Genomic DNA, 19,614 nt, shown 5'->3' with positions numbered 1-19,614 from the left:
CACCAGATATGCAACTGGAACCTGCCAGGGAATGGGGCAGAGAAAATCCCACCATTCAAAAGGCTAATCTGACCACCAGGTGAAGAATATTTCTCTTGTGATTTGTCTCAGTGATCAAGTCTTTTTGACAAACACATCAGCATGTGTTTGACTCAAATATTAATTCACTTTATTTTCACAAAAAAAGCCCCAAACTTCTGTGTTAACTACTTTGGAGACTTCTTGAATGCCTGAGCCATGTGTGAAAGTGAACTACCAGCTCTGTCAACATGACCAGCTGTAACTTTTTTCCTTTACAGATATTCCAAACCTAGGCAAACCTCTGTATTCAGAGTGGATTTTTTTTCTGATCTGAGCAAGAACAAAAGCATGTTTTCATTTTCATTGATCACAGCCATTCTTTCAATACTTTCTGGTTTGTTTACCTACTCAGATAAATCAGTGAATCATATAGCCCCAGTGCTCTCAATAAACTGATTTCTTGTTTGAAAGTTGTGGCTTTTCTCTCTATTCATGGCTCCACGAAATAATGATCCAGCTCCAAGAACTTTCACACATAACACAAGACAAGGAGCTAGCTTTTTGTGGAGCTAGTATCCCTCTAGATTTAACAGCCTACTTCATTTCTAGGAATCCCTGTCTCTAAGAAACTTACCTCCTCTTTAAATACTGTGCAATCACAAACTTGGACAGCATTAAGGGATAGCTATTGTCTGCTGGTATTTAAAATCAAGGGGAAGAATACAATGCAGTACAGTAAGTGCACACTCAGCTCTAGTATCACCCAGGGCAGCGTGTGTTGTTCTCACCGTGCTTCTCTGCCCATATCCTACAGGTTCTCATCCAATCATGGCTTACATAGCTTAGTAAGAAGTTCTTCAATTTAAGCATGGCTGCCATGCCTAGAGCCAATTGACACAAGGACTGCTGTGGTAGGACAGGAGTAATCACTTCTTTGGTAACATTTTGTCACATGCTGTGACATGACCAAACTGCTGAAGCTCAGCCTTTTCTCAACAGGGCACACCTTTCAGATAATTGTGCTGTCAGTCTGCTCCATGGCAGTTGTCAGCCCTCTGCAGACTGAGACATGTAGACCTCCTGTAACGAGGATATACCCGTGCTCTAAACTTTAAAACTCTATATAAGATAAAGATGAGCCATGAAAAACTAATTTGACTCTATCCATCATCTTATTCCACAGTTATCTGAGAGGAAAAGTATCAATTAAAGGTGAATGCTGTATCAGTGCTAAGTTTTCTTAAGGAAGTACACTGCTCAGAATATTAGACAAGCACCTTTTACAGCTTTGATGGTTCAGTCATGTCAACAATTACAAAGCAATGCCCAATAAAACTCGACTAGGCCACCTGGTCCTTCCTTTTACAGGAGTACAGCAGAACCATTACTCTTTCAGCAGTTTGCATGTTTTGAGATCTGAGTGCTTTTCTGTGCATCAAAGTAGACATACCTCAAAAAATAGATACCTGATTTTTTAAACTATTTTTAAAAAATATCCATAGTGGCATTTTCACTTAAATTATTAAATTTAAATAATCTTGGATTTTAATGAGATCTTGAAGATGAAAAATTAACTCCCTTGTCTTGAGTAAGAGCTCAGCTGAGATAACTCACTGTTTACCTGTCCTGAGGTGAGAATGTATGACTTCACTCCAGTAGGAAAGGTCTGAGAGTGCTCCCTCTGATTTATGTGTCTTTGAAGTAGGCCTGAGATGAGTCAAAGTATATACTGCTCAGAAGAATGAGGAAAGGTATATATTACACAGAGGGCAGGAAGTCCAATGTCTAGGTTCCTGTCTGCAAAGAGGAGTGAAGAAGCAAGCAACCAGAACTCACTTCTCTCTTGTCCCTGACTTTGGCCAAGTCTTTTTATACAAATGGGAAGCAGCTGGCTACCCACCTAATCTTAATGCTTGTAATATTGTACATAATGTTTTCCACAGGGTAGGTCTAACATTCAACACAGAATTCCTGTGTGGAAACTTGCAGAATGGAACTGTGTTTCAGAGATGAGTCTTCATTGACCTTAGGAGAAGTTGCAAATGCTCAGTTGTTTTGGAAATCAGGATTCTTTCATGGGATCCCATGCAAATATAAACACCTAAAAGTTTCAGATTCTGTGGCTTTTAGACATTACATTGGTTTGTGTACTAGTCAGGAGAAATACTGCTAGGCATGGACTAAAGCCACACAAAACACTGAGCATATCCTACCTTCTTCCCATGACAATCTGACAACTGCACTGTATATTTCAAGGCCCAGAATAAAGGTTTGCATAAAACAAATTATAAACACTTCAGGCATGCATGACACAATACACTATCAGTGAAAATGTCTAGGGCACATCTGTTCTGAAGCTTTCCATGCTTCAGAATTTTTCCACGCAAAAAATAATTTTCCCAAGTACGGTAGCAACGTAAAGAAAGTAAACAGGAGGAAAAAAATGAAAATGTGAAAGTAGGTTAAAATAAAAATCAGTACCTGATTTATTTGCTTTAGAAAACCATGGCACCTACCAGAGTTGACTGGCTACAGTTTAATATAACCTATTTAAGATGAGGTCATTTATCATTCCTTAAAACCCCACAAATGCTGGATTATTAGGAGTAAAACAAACTGGGTCTACCCAGGACTTTAATTCCATGTCTGGCCTGTTAGCAGGAATTCTCATATTCATACACTGATGTACCAATGATTTTAAAATGTTGCCAAGGAAAACATAGTACAATTTTAAAATTCATATGGAAGAATAAAAAAATGTGTATTAAACCAGAAAAGTATATTTTCATGCTTTAGGTGTCTTGGTTAATCTATAAAATATGGTCAGGATACCAGCTTGGTCGCTGTTTCCCCCGGGTATGTTCCTGACCCCTAGTGGCTCTTGGCCTGGTCCTGTCATGGTGCAGAGTCCGGGGGAAAGATGGAGCAGAAGGGAAAGAGGGCAGAGCAGCACAAGGCACACAGCACAACCTTCCCTCTGTCGGCGTGTCAAGCACAGGCTAAGAGGAAATGTTCTCTATCAGAATATAAGAACCAAATTTCTCTGTACAACAAGCAAATATCTGTCATAAAAAGTCTCACAGTGCTGCCTCTATGCAAAACTGATCTAATTATTCTTGGATCTCTCATTTGTCCTCATTACAGCTGGTTTCCTGCAGCTCCTTAAGGAACATATTCGTATTTCTGATTAATAAATGCTTTGACTTTACTACTTCATCTATTACTTTGCCAATCTAACCTATCTAATCTCAGGCTTGTCTCTCTATCAGCATTATTTATATAGCATAAAATTAGCTGCAGTAGGTCACATTCCTTTCGGCAGAAGGAAATATATCTGTCTGGAAAATTGCAAGGTTGTAGCTGGAGCTTGGCTGGTACAATATATTTACAAGCGTCAAAGTTCATGCCAACCCTTTAATGCAACGTCATACCTTGCTGACAGGTGAGCTCCTGTCACACCTGGCTTAGGCAGAACATGAGCTCCAACACAAGAAAAAGTCACTGGAAGTTCTTGTAATGGACAGTTCCTGTTTATACAGCAGCCATGCAATCAATATGCAGGAGAAAGTATTGCATTTTCTCAAGTCATGCACGTTTTATTTCATCTCAGCAAATCCCATATGGCTGAGGCATTTTTATAAGAATGTGAGCAATTTTGAGCTCTGTGGAAAATGCTGAGTGCTGTTGGATGAAGGCAGAGAAGGGCAGAAGAGGAAAAATACATTCCTTTGAATGCACTAATATAGAAGGCAATTAAGGAATATGACAATAATGAGCAATCATTCTGTCTTGTAATGTATGTTTTGCTTTAAAGAGCAGGTGATGACTCCCTGAAAACAATAATATGTAACATAATGAAGTCCTGTCTACACAGGCATGTTATTTCAAATATTTCAGATGAGTTGGCTTGAGCATATTTGTAACAATTGTTTTAAAGTGGCTGGACTTTCTTTTTTTTGCATGAATGAAACCCAGGCTCACTAGCCCTCAGCTATGAGCTGCATCTAGTTTATGAGAGAATTCTGCCCATTTTTAATAATTTTCCCTCATTGTATAATGTGATAAGGTTTCTTTGGTGTCTGGCCCCTGAGTGCTGTCTTGTGTTCCAAGATCATCTGGATCAAGTATACTAATCACTCCTGCTGAATGCTGATGGCTTCCATTGCAATTCCAGTATACATGTGTTCCTCCAGATGCACACTTTTTTTTGAGTACCACCTCTTTCCTTCCCTGATATTGTCTCATGGGTTATGTGTATCAGCACATCCAGCCCAAACTTTATGGCACTGCCTCAAATATTACTATTTGTGACGGTTGGTCAAACTGAATGCAAGAGGGACATTGCTGAGAAATGGACCAGTTCTGCCATAAAGCAAAGTAACGCTGGCTTTTCTACAAGAACTGAAGGGGTGTGAACAGGACCTCCAGGACTTCTAATGGGCCAGAATAGGATAAGCTGTGAAAGATTTATTCATGGGAACTCAACTGTTGAACCTCTCTATTGTAACAGACCCAGGTGACTTACCACAGCCATCAAATGATGTCACTTCAAACATGGAGTAGTAGGCCTAATATTGTTTTCAAACCACTGAACTGAAATACAAAGACTGAGGTTACAAAAAAGCTGTTTGTAATCCAGAAAGGTGGTTAGCCTGAAAATGCTGCTGAGGGAAGCATTCCTGTCACGTCCTGTATTATGTCACAGCTCTGCAACTGAGCTCTAAGCCAGGTGGTATCCAGATGCCATCACTGGCAGGGGACAATGAGCTGTATGAACCATGAGCCTGTTTCCATCTGTCTAGAGCCACCCTCTCTGCTGTGGCCACCATGGTGCTCCACAAACAAGGTCCCAGTCTTGTGTTCCTGCCTTGTGCTGCTTGCTACACATCTGGGCTCACTGCTGCTCTTCCTGCCACTCAAAAAACTCTCATGGGCAGCATCCCATGAGTTAAAAGGAATACAGATTGCAGGGCAGGCATATTTATTGCAACATCAAATGCAGAAAAAATAAGCAATAGCAAATGCACTTTGGCTTATAATTTGTTCAGCATTCTTTAGCTTCCTTTCACATTTTATAAGATGAATTACCAAAATTAAACATTTCAAAATGCTGAGATTATAAAACACTTGTAATCAAACCTTCAGCAATATAAAATTCTTGAATTCAGGCTAATTGCTTTACAGTCTGTTCCCTTCTGGTGCACATGATGCTGACCTGCATGTGTTGCAGGAGATCTTAGGGCAAAGACTGTGCTCCATTTTTATGCACAGAGCAAAGCAGTGCAGCCCTCTTGGTATCTCATGTGTATGGTCTCTCTCACTTCTGCAGTTGAATATACTTCAGTACCCTTCTATGCAATGATGCACATTCTTCTGATTTATCCATTGCCTTTTGATCTAAGACTTTTTCTCAGCTCTTGGAAACATATTCAAGGTAACATTGCTACAGAGGTGCACATAAAACTGCAAACTCAAGCCCTGTTACTATTCAATAACAGGAAACTATCTCTCTCTTTAGCCCAGCATCTTCTTCTCGCCTTCCCATTCCAAGAGGAGCACAGTATTTCTACAGAAAAGAGATGCAGAGAGAGAAAGGCTTCTTATTTTTTACACACTATGAGGTTTGCTGAGAACAACCACTTCCTAGGGAAGCCCAAACTGGAAAAACAGATGGGAATGACATTGCAAAATTGATTAAAAAATGAAACTTATGATCATTGGCACTGAGTTCAGTGCAGAAATAACAAATAATTGCAATTTATCTCTCACAACAAAGGCCCCATTATGATGAGGAACTTTAGCCTTACAGGTTGCTTAATGAATAAAAAATACTTCAAAAAGGAAGAGGATAGGAAAGAGAAGTTCAAGGATTCTATGAATGGATTTCAGCACAGGAACCAGAAAGCAAAAAAAGAGCTGGAAGGATGTTTATGACAACTTGTGTTAACTTGGACATGAATGTCTAGATTCAGAGGAGTTTGGGATAAGGGAAAAAAAAACGCAGGAAGATTTGCTGTAAATTGTAAAAAACCCCCAGTCCTCTGAAGAATATTAGGATGTTATGCCACTACTTCAGGTGCACTCTGTGGTTAACAAATAGTGGGAGCTTCTTGGAGATCCCCACTACACCCTTTCAGAAAACAGGAATGATTTCTGCTTTCTGCAAAGATAGGTGCACTTAGCAGATAAGGTGTGCTATGCCAGAGTTATGCTGAATAAATAAGGTTGCAATGAAAAAAATTGGTTGTAGCATCCCATTGAGGTTCTCAATTTCCCCTAATAATTCAAAAACATAACAAAGATACATCTCTCTCCTTATCTTTATAATATATTAATTTTTCACCACTCTATTCTCTCATTTAAGAGCAGGACAATTCAGTCACCTTGTTTTCCTGAGCAGCATAGAGATCTCCTTCCCCTCTCATGGACTTCCAAGTGAACATCTGCCACTTGCAGCAAATATTGATCAGAGTGTTTGTAAGGCTCCTCCACCTGCCCTTAATTTCCCAACTAAGCCCTTTATTATTATTTTACAGTTAGTCAGAACAGTCATGCAGTTCCTTTCTCCAGTGCATTTGCCAAGTAAAAGGCATCATTAGTCAGAGAAGCAGAAAGATATTTAGACCTCCAAGAGTGAGGAAAGGAGTGGACACATCAATAACATCCATTGCAGTCTGCAGAGCAATTCTTATTTCTGTCTCAGTAAATAAGGCTGAATTTCCAAAAAACCTGTTATTAACCATTGTATATAATTCTATAACATAGAACTTTCTGTAGTGATTCATAAGGCTTTGCAGAAGCTTGAGAAAAAGAATTTTTTTTCAGCCTGAATTTTCAGCCTGAAATATAGGCATGTTCAGCCACTGCTGCCAGTAGAGCTTGGGGTCATAAACTTCATAAAACAGGAAGTATTTCCTCAGGACCAACACAGTGAAATATACATGTGATAAATATTTCTAGCACATACTGGTAGACCATTATCAATCCCAGTGAGCAGAAAGTCCACATGTAGAGGTGCTGCTGTATTGTTTCTTTGCTGCTAAATAATCAGACTGCAATCTGTACAGATGCTTTGCAACTTTACCATCCTAAAGTCCCAGCATGATTACTCTCTATCCCAACCAGGCATGGAATGACTCAATCTCCACCTCCTCCTTTCCTGCCAGTACACCACCCCACCATCATGTCTTTCTCTAGTCCATTCTCCATACCCTCCATCGTTTCCTCCAAGCAGCTTGGCAGCCATTTGAAATGGTGGTGGCTTAACACTGGAGGAGTCCTGAAAATAGCCTGGCTTCACACCAAACTGCAGAATCCTAGCAGGTTCCTATGTTTGTTCCTCAAGACAGTGACTGTGGATCATTGCCCAGGAAAACAATTTCCCAGTACAGGGTGTGAATCAATGCATGACAGTGCATATGCAAAAAATGTCAGGGAACTGGGGGCTGAACCACAATATATAAACCATATGAACAGACATTTTTACTCTAGCTGGTACATATTGGTTATTTCCAAGAAAATGTGTTCCAAAAGCTTTTCTTTATGAACATGGAAATGATTTCTTAGAAACAGTCCTGCTGAGTTGCCAGACCCATTCAAAACAAATGAAATCCAAACATTTCCAAAAGTAAATAAGTGTCAAAATGCAATTAAGTAACCTTATGAAAGCAATTCCAATTACTTAAAAGTAATTAAGGACATCTTAAAACTTTAAAATGGCCACATGATGGCCTAGTGCATTATTCTTACCAGATTAAAGAAGAGGTGGAAGCAGAGCTAAGAGGTGGAAGCAGGGCTATGGATAACTTTTGGTGACATCAGCCAGAGTAGTCTTCAGCCATGTAGATTTTTTCCTACATTATTACTGGATGCTGCTATCTGTTCATGCAGGTCTCAGCAACATGATTTGAACAGACTTTTACTAAGAGAAAGACTCCTTAATTCTGAGTTAAAAGAAAGCACAGAGTTCACTTAATATTAACAGCCTCAATTCTGATTCAAAATTGCAGGTTTTAGTTATATTATTTCTAACCTTTATTTCCAAGTCAGAATACTTGCTTTTAATCAACAGGAAATGTTGCTGGGTATTAGGTGTGTCAACAATCACATCACTTATATAAGTTACTTACATAATGGGTACTTCTGGAGCCTAATGGTTTATATATCAGTTGATAAGAAAATATGAAAATAATAAAGTTTTTGAGAAATACATTGTTATATACATACATTCATCTGGATTTGATTAATATATAGTAACTAGTTACTTTTCCATTGGTATATTAAGTGTATGTTACACTCTAAGATATATGCAGAGAAACAGGATTTCTCACATATATGGGTGTTTACATTCCATTTAATGTTTTGTTTTCTGAATAACATTGCATTTGAGTTCACCTGTCAAGACTACTGCTGAGAACAGCATATCTTTTTATGGAGACCTGGGTCTTGCTGACAGCAAGAAGTAGTAAAGTTAATTTGTAGAGCTTTCCTGTGGGGGACATATGTATATCAGTCTAAAATTTAGTATGCACAAGGTAACATTAACTTGTTTTAGAAAGGAGATAAGCTATGTCAACACAAGTTCCACTGTTAGCTGAACAAAGCTGTACTAGTATAATACTTCAAACTAAGAAACAAAAGTAAAGGAGAAAAAAATCCATGCCCTCAAATGTAATTGTTGTGCCCGTGCATTCGGTGATGAACACCTCTTTGTCCTACCAACTGCTGAAATAAGTCAAATTCTCAGGTGAATATTGTCATGGCAAAAGTATTAATAGTTTGTGCACTGGAGATAACTGATAATTAAACACCCAGGATGAGGCTGGCTGCCCGGAGAGCTAAGGATGCCAGGCCAGGAAAGCCACAAGAGAGCTGTAAAGGCGATGAGTAAAAGCGCTCTGTCAGCTGAGGTGTCTTTCGCGCAGCATCGCAGATCGGAGGAAAAAAGAGAGGGATATGCGTGCAATGTGAACAGGTCCATGGCACAGCGTGTCTGTGGTAGAAAGAGGGGATAGAAGCAATACAGTTTCTCTGAGTTTCTTCAAAATAAGAAGTGAGAATAAAGCGAGAGGAGGGGGAGGCGGGAGGTGGTGGCCCGGCCGGCTGTGGCGGTGGCAGGGCGCAGTCCCGCTCTGCCGGCGGCCGAGGGCCCGGGCGCCGTGAGGCGGAGCTGCCGCGGCGGCTTCGCGGGGACCGCGGCCAGCCCGGAGCGACCGAGCCGCTGACAGCCCGGAGAGACCGAGCCGCTGACAGCCGTGCCCGGCGCTCCTGGCAGAGCACTGCACAGCACAGCCCCGACGTTGTAGCGAGCAACCGGTAAAGTCCGATGGGGATCGCTTCGACCCGGCAGGGGGAGAAACCCCAAAGCAACACTAATGACAAGAAAAAATATTTTTTTTAAAGAAATCAACCCACTGCTTGTAAACCGCGCGGTTCAATGTCCGGCAACAGGTGGCTGAACTTGCAGGGACTTTAGGGACGGGGATTCCCCGAAGCAGGGCGGTGGAACGGCCCTGGCCGGCGGAGAGCTCCAGATCTCCGGCCTGGCAGAAGAGGACCCAGCTCCGGCTAGGGCCGCCTCCGCCTCCTCCTGCGCTGCCCGGGCCGCCGCCGCCGCCTACAAGTCCCGTCATGCCCCACGCCGTCGCGGCCGCTGCCGTCGCGCCCCGTCCCCCCTCCCGCGCCGCTCCCCGCCCACTGCCGGCAGCGCACGCGCAGCGGGGGCGGCGTCCGGGGCAAGTCTCCCCAATGTAAGATGGTGGCCGGGCTGGCAGCGGAGCGCCCCGAGCTTGGAGATCGCCCGTCCCTCGCGTAAAGGTCGTCGGAGCAGCCGCCCGAGCGCCCGACCGGCTGCCGCCACACGTCTCGTCCCAGGAGCGCCGCTGCGGGTTTCTCTCCTCCGCTTCTCTCCTTCCTCGCCGCCTCTCTCCTTCCCTCCCCACCCTTCTCCTCCTTTTCCCCTCGCCTCCTTTCCCGCACGCTCACTCACCCACCCGCCCGGCCGCCCCCGCCGCGCTGGGCAGCCTGAGAGGGAGAGCCGCGCACACGCACCGCGGGCCGGGCAGGCAGGAGGAAGGCGGGTGAGTGCGAGCTGAAGGCCGGGCCGGGGAGGGAAGGAGGAGGGAAGGAGAGACGAGGAGGAGGCGGGGGGGAGCCGGGCCGCTCTGACTACGAGAGCGCCGAGGCTTCGCTGGGACGGCGCAGGCCGCAGCCCACCCGCCGGTGCACCCCCGGCGACGGCAGGACGCGCCGGGCCGCTGCCGGGCGCCGAGGGCACCGGGCCGTAAGGGGAGGGCGCGGGGGCGAGCGGGCGGCTCCTCCTCCCCGGGGGCACCGGGGAAGGGGCTCCGTCCGTGCCGCTGCCCGGAGGAGGCTGTAGTGGTTTCCTCCTCGCCCCCCCTCCGGCGCGGGGAAGCCCTTGGGCCGGGCCGGGCCACCGGCCGGGCTGGCGGAGGGACGGTGGCCCGGAACCGCTCGCATTTGCCGGGGCAGGCCGGTGCGGCCAGGCGCGGGCATCGCAGCGTGATTCACTTAGAATTTGCGTGGAAATTTCCTCTCTCCCCTTCTTCCTCTTCCCTGGAGCCAGGCTCCATTTCTTCTTGTGATAGGCACTTTTTTCCTGAGGGAGAGGCAAACAGATGGTGAATGGCAGCCTCTTAATTTTGGTGTTATTTTGGACAGTCCGTGCAACCTCCTGAGATTTGTCTGTCAGTAAAATAACCGGTATGTAACTTTCTGTCTCCTGCTTGCAAAATCCTAGAAGCTCTTTCCAGTTTGTGTATTAGCAGAAGCAAATGACAAGGCTGAGTATGGGTGCTCATCCTGCTCCTAGCGATGGTCCTACAGCTCTACCTGCCAGTTTAAAAGTGAGCAGCCGGTGCCTTTGTATGTACAGTAAAGGGGAGGGAAAATACACTAGATAATTATCTTAAAATGCTTTGTTACCGTACCAGAGAGGATTTAATTGTCCATGGCTTGTATGCTTCTGTCAATGTGGTAATACTAAGTATGCTGTTCAGAAGAGAAGCAATTCTCTCCAGAGCGTATGTTAATGTGAGCAAAATCCACAGCTGGTTAAAGCTGTGGAAATTCTAGACCTGCAGATGTTGGCTTACTCCTGTCCAAAAGTTTTAGGAGTTAATGTTGGCCAGTCACATGTTTACTGAGCCTGTACAGGTTTCTAGCTTGCTGTGTTTTAACTGCCTGTGTTTTGTTTTAGTTTTGAAATGTCTTGACTCGAACATCCCTGTACTTTGACTTCATATTCATGTAAACATGGTGTCTGGCACTAACAGAAGAGCACACATACTGAAAGATGAATATGTAGAAGAATGAAACTTTTTCTAGCCCCTTTCACTGCTTAAAAAGGAAAGAGAAAAAATAAAATACAGGCTTCTGAAGAGCAGGGAATAAAACAGCTGTTTGACTCAAGAGGGTGAATTAGTTTCAGATGGCCTACAAATAGCCAAATGTACTGCTAGTTTCACCTCTGTAATAATGTAGTGATCTAACTTGTGGTCTAGGATTCAGCTGTGCTGCACCTTAGGCTTTTGGAATTCTGCGATAGAGTTTCCATTTCATAAACAAGATGAACACGTGTTTAGAACTGCTTGGCAGTTGAACTTGGCTGTATTGAAAACTAAGTTCATTTTAGGGGAAAAGATTGTTTTGGAAAGGGGGAATACAGTGATAAAATTATGTATTCTTTTAACTTGCATGTTTCTTTAGGTGCCTCTTCGTTAGCTGTTAAAATTAGGGTGTTGGAGGATCCTAACAGTTTTTCTCTTCACAGAGAAAAGGTGATGAGTGTCTGTCAGGAATAGTGCTCTACTAGTTTCTTGGTACTTGAGAAAGTTTAAGACCATCCTTAGAGTGCCAACTAAATAAAAAACTTGGGTCAAAAAGGCTGGTGAGAGAGCATATGCAAGTACATGGCTTTGTATGTAATAAAAATAATCTTTATGTAAAAGTACATGTTTTCCTTCATGGCTATTGTTCATAGAGGTTAGGCTATTCTTTGTGAGCTAAATATTTTTGAAATAGCTCTGACCAAGATCCTAAGTATGGGCCCTGAAGGCTTAACTCTGGCAACTATTGCTCAAAATCTCACCTGTCTCTTTGAAATAAATGAGATTATTTCAGATAGACCACTCTGTAAGCACAGGTAACTGTTAAGTGGCTGATAACAGATTGCATCTTGGGCTTTGGTTGCTCTGGTAAGATGAGGCTGATCTATAGGCCTTAACACATGCTGGAAGGAAATTACTTGCTCAGCAAGATTGCTAGGGTCAAGGGTTCTTAAACTTTCACACGGTGAATAGTGCCTTGGGTTGTACAAAACACCTCTTGTCCCACTTGCAGTTATGCTGTATTGCTGAGATAAGTTGAGTAAGTGCATATGGGAAAGACTGCACAACTTACCTTGCTTCAATGTCCTGAATGTTTTTTCTCTTTAAAGATGTTCTTTTTTTTTCAGTGTGTATCTTTCTACCTGTTTAGTCCCCTTTTTATTGGATGGTAACAGTGTGAGGAGATGGAACTTTATGAATAGATAGAGTCCCCATCCCTCTGGGCCACCCTCTTCTGTTTCTTGGAGGATAGTCTATGACTTTATTGGTTTCAGAAGGTTGGTTAATATTTGTTAACATTTTAACAACTGTAAATACTTTCCAGACTTGGAAAATTAGGTGCAGCAGCAAATGGTTTGGCATGGCTTGACCTGCTGTTCAGGCCTTCTGGTTCTTCCTGTAAGTAATTGGGAGGGCAGTGCAAGTGTCTAGCAGGAAATATGAATAGAATATATCTAAGTAAAAGCATGCATTAGATTGTTTGGACCAGTTAGGTGCATGTTTTTACCAGACTGGGGTTTTTTCTGTCACACCAGAAACTTTGACGTGCTTGGTTTTGTCAGATGGCATATTTCTTGTATGAGTTTGAAAAAGGAATCTTCATCGTCTGCTTATTTCAAAATTGTATTCAAGATTATACAGATTTAGTGAGTATTCAGGACACATGGTTTTGGCTTCTGGTTAGCTGTTATTAGACTGGCTGCATCAGCTCAAAGGGAAGAATTACTGTTTAAACCAGTGATTTCCACACAGTACTAAAATCAAGTAAGTTTTGTGGTGATATGTTTTATTTTCTTTCCTTCCACTTGGCTGTTCTGAGAACTTGACAACTTCAAGGTATTTCTAGTAGGAATCTATCATCATTTAAATGGAGCTGGCAAGTGTTTTCTAACCATGGATGTGCAAAATAAGGTGTTCATAAATCTCAGGCATGTGCTTTAACAGCTTGAGGAAGCCTGCATCCAGAGTTATCAAGACAAATACAGGCCAAGGAAATGACACTTCTCGTCCTTTTCTGTGTATCCTGAAAACTATGTTTTTATTCTGGAGCAGAATATGGTAGTGTTGATTTCATAATGGTTAATCAGTTGTTAGTGTATTTTTATTGAGGTATTTCATCTGTTGCTGGTTTTCAAATTGGGGAAAAATAGGTTGGGATCAGCATAAGGGAGATTTTTTAATCCTTTAGTCACTGAGTTAAAAATAAAGGTGGATGTAGAGATCAAGCAAACATGCTACTGAACTTGGTGGAAAGGGAGCTTGGATCTTTTCTAAGGCATTTTCTCTGATCAGTGCTGTCTGATTTTGATCCAGTTCTGTTCTCTTGCAAGAGAAGAATGGAAAACTTCATCTGTAGCTTTCTAACACACTGTGATCCCAGCATCTGTTTCTTCTGTCTCACTGTTGTCTTGAGAGCAATAGATGCCTAATATGAAGCGGGTTTCAATTGACTACAAAATGGGATGTAAAGTAATTGTACTTCTGCATATCTTGGTTGGAAATGGAGGGTCACTTGTTGTAGTGCAGGCTCTTGTACTGTCTGAGCCCCTTCTGGGCTTTGACTATTTTCCTTTCTCAGCTTAGCAGTCTTTTGTTGCTGGCAGGTGATATTGCAGTATTTTGTATTTGATTGCAAGAATCAATTATTAGCACTAGAAATTTGGGGTGGTGTTTTTGTGTTGTTGGGGTTTGATTTATTTTTGTTTTCTTTTTTCAAAACAAATGAAGTGAAAGAAACTGCAAAAATGGCAGCACACTTCTGTCTTCATTTCTAACGAGTTCTTCAGATTCAAAACAGAATCACATGAGCTTTGTAGGGATGGCCAAAAAATGTGATAGGCATGTGTACTGTGATTTTCAAGCAGTGCTTCATCCCAGGTTTTACTTTGGGCCATTTTTAGGCCTTTTTTGTGGTTGAGTGCTTATGTTTCACGCTGCTGAGGCCTAATCTTTTCCTTGCTTAACAGAAGGGGGCATTTATTTTCTCCTGGTGTGGATGTTCTTAAATGTTTTCTTCCAGATAAGATTTGATATGCAAAAGTAGTAACTAAAAGGGTAGCAAACTTAACCCTTGTAGAATAAAATACACTGCATAGGTAGACTTGCTAACAGTTTTTCAGGTTATTTTTTTTTTCAGAAGCACTGAATTCAACAGGTGAGATTTATTTGAAAGCAGACTTCATGTTATATTTTGGTTTAGAGTTGCTTTCACCAGTATGGATTTAATGTGGATCCTGCTTGAATAGTGTATATTAGTTTTAAATTGCAAGATACATGAGCTGAGACACCTTGAGTATGAAATACTGTACTTGCAGGTGGAGTAGTTTTGTTGTTTCTAAACCTGTCTCTTATTACATGTTATAGTAAGTTGTCATCCAAAAAAAAATCAGAGTTTGAGTGGAGGACTGGGAAGAAGTAATTATATTTGTATGTGCTTTGGAGCTGCCTACCTGAAGAGTTTATGATAGCAGTTTTGATGAAGGTTATGTCCCAGATAGGTAAGCATTTGGTGGCTGTTGTTCAGAGTTTGTTTTCTACTGCAGCTTAGAATTATAGAGAAATAGGATAGGGAAAAAGTCTGTAGCAATGATCACTAGATGTGGGGAGAAAGTATTCGGCTACTTTTTTGTCTTTCTTTGTCTTCTCTCCAGATATAATGAATGAAGATAGGTATGTGTAGCTATAGCTGTGCCTGTCAGTTAGAGACCTAGAGCTTCTCTGTGATCTGTAGATATTACCTTGGGCTGTTGGACATTCAAAAATAGAAACTATTCCCTGTCTTTGAATAGCTTCTGCTTCATGACATGTGACTTTTTTTTTTACTGAATGGAACTAGAATTAGTCTCATTCATAAAATGTCTGTCCCCTGAGAGCTCTTAAACTAGCATAAAATAAAAGGCCAAAACTTGCTGGGTCAAAATTAGTGTTTATAGGTCAGCATGCCCAGTAGTTAATTTGAATGCATTTCCTTCAATCAGTGTGAGCTGTGGGGGCTCCTAAACTCCTGAAGTTCTGTTAAACACACTGGTCTGAATTGAGAGAGGCCCAGTAGCATTAATCCAATTTGTCTAGTGACTTAATCTTACTGCCATTTATCATGTAACTGCTGCTCCTCTGAAGGAGCCTTCTTGCATGTGTTTCTGTTGATCATTTAGCATGCCTCAATCCCTTTTCCTAAGAAGGTAATCTTCCCTTTTATGAAACTTCATCCTAGGTTAAGGGTCAAGTAATTTATAACTGAGAAACCACGTTAGAGAAGTTAGAGCTTCCTCCCATCTTTGAAAGCTCCTTTGCTAATCCTTTCATTTAGTAAAGCATATATTTAACATATTAGTGTGGTTTCACAGTTAGTGGCAAACTGGTTCTAGGACATAGGTGGTAAGTCTGAAACCAGAAGATGATCGCTGGTTTTCCTTTACATAACTGTTAGTGTATGTTGAAAATATAGAAGAACAGCTGGGAAGTTTAAGGAAATAGCAGCTCTTATATCAGGCTGTCTTCTGCACATGGGTAGTGCTATCTGACTGGATTACAGTTTCAGTTGAGTCTTGAGTAGTGGTTATAATTGTGAGCATGCTTCAAGGTATGTCCATTCTCATGTTTTCACCAGTGTAATGGCTCCCTCCTTTCACTGAGCCCTTTTAGAGACATTAATTTAGTAAATTTTTATGCTCATACTCTCATTCTGATTTCAGTTGAGGCTTGTGATTCTCTGGGGGTGGGGCAGGGCATAACTTGTATGAGAACTATTCCTCTGGTTACTATGGTGTACATACATAGCACAGTGAAACTTGGTGAGAGCCAGCTGTGTTGTGTGACCATGTGACTCTGACAGTCAGAAGAAAACACCATACCTTGGGCAGAAACCGCTTAGAATTGGTTCTGTAGTATCTTTTCCTGGGAAACCAGCTATTTGCTTTTGACTTCAGTGTCTAAAAAGAGAACACTATGCAGCCATCTTTATAAGGAAGCCTGTAGTGGCACGTGGCTTTTATTCTTTGAGCACAGTTGTATAGAGCATAAGTAAAGTGAAGAGTCAGAAAACAGGCAGTTTTGGAGTAAAATGTTTATTCTCTCCCTTGTAATTATACCAGTGACCGTGAGGGTGGTTTTTTTTAATTCTTTGCATGTATGTATTAAACTAGTGACCAAAGGTGCAGCAAAGTTTGTTTTCAAACTTATGTGATTTGGTGTAATGAGGTGAGAAGGAGGGTCAGGTTCCTTTTGGCGTTTGCAGTGCTGTACTCATCTGCTCTTAGCAAATGAGCTCCTTAGTACCAGCTGCTGTTTCTGCTGTATTCAGTGTGTGCCACCTCTGAAAGCCTGGTGCAGGTAACTTCTACACAGGGGCAGTGCAGCATCTTTTGATTGTATTGTTTTTTCCTGACACTTGTGATGGACTTAGAAAATACCATAGTGTATGAAAGTATAAGGAAGGAGATGGACTCAGTGTCACTCTGTTTTATTTGGGTTTTTGTTTTACTTTTCTTAGTTACTAAATAGAAAATCAGATATCGAAGAGCATATTCTCAAAGCTGACAACAGCATAAATGTTTCTGAGGCATCCCTAATGTCTTCATTTTGTATTTTGTTTCTTCTGGTTTTAAAGGAACTTAAGTCTATCAGCCAGTTCTTTGTTCTCTTAAAGCAGTTGTTTGATTTTCTTACGGGTTTTGATTGGTTTGTGTCTCATATGGGCTTAGGCTTCTCCAAAGGAATTGCATTCAGCTGCTCTTGGTTGGTGAAACCTCAGACCTGTCTCTTAGTATTAAAAAAATCACAGCATTTAAAGGACATGTTGGGCAAGTGTATTTGCAGTCAACTTGAACTTCTGTGCTTTTTATAACATATATTTGTCACAGTCTGACAAATTGTTTGAGATTTCATTGAGCACTTCATATGTACCAAATGACTCCTTAAGTTCACCTGCCTGAGTTAATGCAGCTCCAGGTAGTGGAGGTAGCAGTAGAAGGAATTTATATAAATCTAATACTACATATTCTCCTTAAATTTGTGAAATACGATGTTGTTATTTCTCATTGTTTTCCCCTTTTTTTTTCCTAAGAAATTGCTTTAGATGTGTCTCTAAAATTTGTTTACCACAGCATATAGATTATGTTCAAGCAGTTCTGTGTTCTGTTCCTCACTGGGATAAAGGTGCTTCCCTCAATGCACGTCTTGATCTGTCTCAGCTTTGTTTTTTAGTAACAAATCTGTATTTCCCTGAAAAGCAGAAGTAGGCAGTTGTAATTTGGGTGGCAGATATGTGGGAATAGGTATTTATGATGTGGGTGAATATTGTACAGAGCAACTGCCTTTCTGGATTTCTGACAGGTGTGTGGAGCATATGTGATAAGATGGTTCTTTGACTCTCCAGAGTTTTTCTGTGCTTCTTGTTAAATTAATAGTTTGAAATAAATCTCATTTTTTTAATTACCGAATGGAAAATAAAGTAAAATTCCAAGTATTTTGTGTAGAAACCAAAGCAGCTCCAAACTAGAATTGAGTGTGACTAACATGGTAGATGTTTTTACCATTTTCTGCTGACTGATGTCAGTACGTTACTGAAACAGCATCCTGCTCTTGGCTGAAGCAGATGATGTCTTAAGTGCAGTATGCTTGCTTTCCATACTGAACTCCAAGCTGATCTTTCTTCAGCTAATAGACCTGATAGCTCATTGCATTTATTTGCTCTGGCCTTTTAATTAGATCTACCTTTTGTGTTACACAACTGTTTTAAAAATTACTAAAAGAGAAACCTTAATGCCTTGAATTATGTGTAGAGAATTTCAGATTTTAGAGAAGCCTCATCCTTTGTCATTTTCAACATGAAACAAGAAATAAGCCACAGGCCTCGTTTCCACCTACTTTTAGATAGTGCCACAAGTTTGAGCATAGGACATGTGCTGTATTTGGAATTGACTTTACCTCCCAGGTACACATCAAGAAAAAGCTGAAATGGTTCACTCATTTGTTTTTGCCTTTGGGCTTTGCAATTAATAGCTACAGGGGCTAATGCTTTATTTACTTTTTCACTCCTGAAAAAGTGTAGGCACCTTGGTGTAACTGTAGTCTCTTTAAAGTGTAAGTGGGTTTGTATGTATTAAACTTCTGTTGTATCTTTACAGTTCCACTGTGCCTTGTGTATTTACATATTAAGACTGTTATACTGTGTAACAGAGTGCTCCGGGTAGGGAATTATCATAAAACTTATATTTTTGAAGCTAATATTGTAAATGTAGGCAATGTTTTTATGTTCCAGACATGTTCTCTAACCTCATCATCATCAATAGATCTATTCCATTGGGTAAAGTTTACTACTTAAATGTTTGTAGGATCACAGCCTTAATTTGTAGTATTTTGGTTTTCTGCCTTGAGCACCACCTAAATGCAATTAAGTTGTAATGCATTTCTGTGTTGACTTAGGTTTAAAGTGGAAAGTACAGACAAGTTCATAGAATCACAGAATGGTTTGGTTGGAAAGGACCTTAAAGATCACTTCACTCCAACACCCCTGCTATGGGCATGGACACCTTGCACTTTTCCAGCTTGCTTAAAGCTCTATCCAGCCTGGCCTTGAACACTTCCAGGGATGGGTCATCCACAGCATCTCTAGACAGCCTGGTCCAGTGCCTCACCACCCTCATAGTGATGAGTTTTTTCCTAACATCTAATTTAAATCTACCCTCTTCCAGTTTAAAGCTTTTACCCCTAGTCATATCACTTCACTTCCTGATAAGAGTCCCTCTCCATACTTCTTGTAGGCCCCCCCTGGGGTACTGGGAGGCTGCTGTTCAGATCTCCCTGGAGCCTTCTCTTCTGCAGGCTGAACAACCTCAGCCTCATAGGAGGGATACTGCAGCGCTCTGCTCATCTGTGGCCCTTCTCTGCACCTGCTGAAACAGTTTCCTCTCTTTATTGTGCTGGGATCCAGTTAGTTACCCAGCCAATAATGTTGTCTCCCAGTTGTCCAGTGTTCATTCACCTGGGGCTTAAACTGCTTTGCCTCTCCTGATGGTAGTGAGGGGAGAATGCTGCCACATTTTGCACAAGTCAGGTTTGCTTTTCTCCACTTGTGACTAAACATACTGAGTGGGAATGGCTGAGAGTGAATCTGGGGGTGGTGTCTGCTGTCTCACAAGTTTTAGCATGAGGTTGAAGGGGCTGACCAAATCCTCCTTGTTCCCTGTATTTCGTGGTAGTTTCTCAAGGATTCTGAAGAATGATTTTAGGCCTGTGCAATGAT

The 19,614-nt window shown here is 41.6% G+C and overlaps 1 protein-coding gene across 4 annotated transcripts in view; it reads left to right on the top strand.

The window, feature by feature from the left end:
- The first annotated feature begins 9,757 nt into the window (after window positions 1-9,757).
- Window positions 9,758-19,614, top strand: part of CNOT4 (CCR4-NOT transcription complex subunit 4) — a 76,550-nt gene continuing 66,693 nt past the window's right edge. For all 4 annotated transcript variants that reach the window (XM_058023368.1, XM_058023366.1, XM_058023367.1 and 1 more), the window contains exon 1: window positions 9,758-10,100. The gene's annotated coding sequence lies outside the window, so the exon portion shown is untranslated. The remainder of the gene's footprint in view (window positions 10,101-19,614) is intronic.

This window comes from Melospiza georgiana, chromosome 4 (genome assembly GCF_028018845.1).
Source record: "Melospiza georgiana isolate bMelGeo1 chromosome 4, bMelGeo1.pri, whole genome shotgun sequence".
Lineage (NCBI taxonomy): Eukaryota > Metazoa > Chordata > Aves > Passeriformes > Passerellidae > Melospiza > Melospiza georgiana.
The sequence above is the reverse complement of the archived record's forward strand: the minus strand, read 5'-3'. Positions and strand labels throughout refer to the sequence as shown.